The sequence below is a fragment of the Morone saxatilis genome, unplaced genomic scaffold (assembly GCF_004916995.1).
Source record: "Morone saxatilis isolate NCDOM2014 unplaced genomic scaffold, NCSU_SB_2.0 Contig23, whole genome shotgun sequence".
Lineage (NCBI taxonomy): Eukaryota > Metazoa > Chordata > Actinopteri > Moronidae > Morone > Morone saxatilis.
Genome location: NW_023339796.1, coordinates 2,205,540 through 2,208,736, shown reverse-complemented (window position 1 = coordinate 2,208,736; position 3,197 = coordinate 2,205,540). Strand labels below are relative to the sequence as shown.

The window sequence follows — 3,197 nt, the reverse complement described above, 5'->3', positions numbered from 1 at the left end:
ACACACACACTCACACTCACTGTATTCTGACCCCTACATTGCTCATTCCTTCTCAGTCCTTTTTTCATTTGCATGCACAAGTAACAGACATTTGTGCACATGCATACACACAATACCTCCTTTCTCTCATTTTCAGACGCTCTCTCACACACACCTAACAACACAATACTCCCTTTCACATGCACACACACACACACATACACAGCAGTGACACCGATTCCTTCCCTGTGATGTATTTCAGCTCTAAGGCTTGTTAATCCGCGCTGCTCGGTACACAGTCAGGCTGATATTGTTTGATTAAAGCATTTACAGTGTTCAAAGTAATGGGTTTTCCCCCAGTTACCCAGATTTACATGGTTTCACATTATAGATTAGACTTCACTCAGAGAGGACTTTGATATCATGAGATCCAGCACTCTGTCCTCCCAATATCAGTATTATTGACTAGTACACTAGGTAATGTACCATTTAGTCCTAGGTAAGAGGAACATGGATGTAAAGATTGGAGGGTTACCTTTGGATTTGTAGGAACGTTTTGAAACTTTCACCTTCAACTTTGTCGTCAAAAAGGAGAAATCTGACGTGCACCCAAATGAAACACAGGCATCAGAATAAAATGCATAAAACATAAAGAATTGCTAAATCCGCCACACATAAAACATTCATAAAGTGACAACTTAATGCCTGTAGTGCATCCAGCCATCATCATCTAAGTCAAACATCAATGCTTAAAACACCGTCATTATACAACTGTTTTATATTATCAGAATTCAGCAGTTTGATCACATGAAAGAAAATGATTTCTCACCCTGTTAGACCTGGACTTTGTCACTCTAAATTTCCAGAAGCTCAAACTCTAGGACACTCTAAAAGGATTTCAGTCCTTGAAATTGCTCTCTTCTGAAAAATGTGAGACAGATCCAACAGTTTAACATCTATGACTTTGCAGTTGAAGTTACTGGGACTGCAAAATCTGAATTTTGAAAATGGTGAGGAAGTCTTGGTGGAGTTACTTTAGACAAACGCTGACTATGACTGTGAAGGTCTTAAGACTGACAGTCAATGTCAGCCTAAGAACATAGTGTTGCATCACAGTCCCTGGGGCTATGACACCAAGGTATGTCAAGCCATTGTCATTTGAATATCTGTCATGCCAGAGCCGTATTCTAACTCTACCAGCCCTTAACCTAAAAAACGTTTTATTCTCATACACCTACACAGGACTGTCTCATATATTCTATATAAAAATACTTTTTTATGTTTAGGAATGAACCTGCTATTGTTCCCACTATTCCCATAATGCCTCAATCCTGAATAATCAGACTTTACAAGAACCAAAAGCAGTCTTTCTCTTCAAAGACACTCCTCTTTCTGGAATGAAGCAAAGCCTGCAAAGCCCTCCCTCTCTGTGTACAGATAAACTGAAACTACTTCAGTCATTTCTTATCTTTCAGCCATCAGACACCTGCTCTCGTCTGAAAGCAACATGGCACAAGGGATTAAACTTGAACGGGATAAATTTTGCTGCTCAATCTGTATGGATCTACTGAATGATCCAGTGACTGTTGCTTGCAGTCACAGCTACTGCATGAGGTACATCAAGGACCGCTTAGATAAAGAGGATAATCAGGGATTCTACAGCTGCCCTCAGTGCAGCCACATCTTCATACAGAGGCCTGTCCTGGTGAAAAATAACATGTTAGCGTTTGTCGTGGACGAACTGAAGAAGGCTGTCCAAGTTCCAGCTGCTCCTGCTGATCACTGCTATGCTGGACCTGAAGATGTGGCCTGTGATGTCTGCACTGGGGAGAAAACTGAAAGCCTTCAAATCTGTCTGCAATGTTTGGCTTCCCTATTGTGAGAAACACCTCCAGCATCATTATGATGTAGCTCCATTTAATTACACAAGCTAGGTGGGAAGCAACTGCACAGCTCCAGGAGAACATCTGCTCTCGGCCATCATACTGCCGTATCTGGATCAGCGTTGAATCTGCTATCTCTTGCTCCAAGGCATGACCATTAAAGGCCCATAACAAAGTCTCAGCTGCAGCAGAAACTAGAGAGGCAGAGAGGCTTGGGTGACTCGGGAGAAAAATCCCAGCAGAGAATCAGGAAAAAGAGAAAACATTTGAAGTTGTTTCAGCAGGAACGAAGATTCAAGCTTAAATCACTCTGCCGAAAAATGCACTGAGGCGAACACTCACAGGGTTCTTTCGGAAAGAAACGGCCGTATCATTGAGAAAAGAGATCTCTGATGTGAAGGAAAAGATCAAATCTCGGCAGAAAACTGAGTGGGTTGTACAGAAATGTTCTTGGGAGAAGCTGCAGCAGGAGATCGCTGAGCTGAAGAGGGAAAGATGGTTTGGCCTGGAGAAAGCTCTCGCACTCAGAGGATCACACCCAGCTTTCTATTAAACTACCCATCACTGTCAGGTCTCAGTGGGAATCAAAGACCCACCAGTGTCAAAAGTTCGCCGTCTGCAGGTACTTTGAGGAAGGTTACAGTGTCTTGTCAGAGGCCAGAGATAAACTACATGAAGTTATTGATGAAGAATTTGCAAAAGAATCGCAATGACCAGTAACTGAAGCCCAAGTATTTATCACCCACTTCCCCACAGAGCCAAATCAGAGCCAACTCTTTATATTCATGCCAAATAACACTAAGATGAAAACACTGCAAACCCACATGTGTCAGAACTAAAGGGACAGAAAGGCAGCATTTGTGAGAGAAGAACAGAAAATATCCTCTTCATCCAGAGAGGTTTGCATATTCCTGGCAGGTCCTGAGTAGAGAGAGTCTGATGGGGATGTTACTGGGAGGTGGAGTGGAGCGGGAGAGGAGTTTTAGTTAGCAGTTGCATACAAGGAATATCAGCCAGAGCAGGGGCCTTCGACGGAAAGCGTGTTTGGACACAATGAGAATTTTTTTTTTCCCCCTTGGGCAATTGGATGTTACCAAAAATAGTTACGAATCAAGATACAACATTGAAAAACTCCCATCCCGGGAACGTGGTCCTCCAGACTTGGAGTGTATCTGGATTACAATGCAGGTATTCTTCCTTCTTACAGCGTCTGCTGACACCACTGACATCTCATGCGTAAGTCAGAGACACATTCCTCAGCCTCTCTATGCTGGAACTCTGCGCTGTCAGACGGAGCCGCTGCTGAGTGCTGCACAGCTGGATCTCTTTCTTTTT

At 43.1% G+C, this 3,197-nt stretch overlaps 1 protein-coding gene and 1 pseudogene across 1 annotated transcript in view; both read left to right on the top strand.

The window, feature by feature from the left end:
* LOC118335231 (disco-interacting protein 2 homolog C) overlaps positions 1 to 3,197 on the top strand; it is a gene marked incomplete in the record, with an annotated part of 203,921 nt that overhangs the window by 108,420 nt on the left and 92,304 nt on the right.
* Positions 1,482 to 3,197, top strand: part of LOC118335235 — a 1,949-nt pseudogene continuing 233 nt past the window's right edge.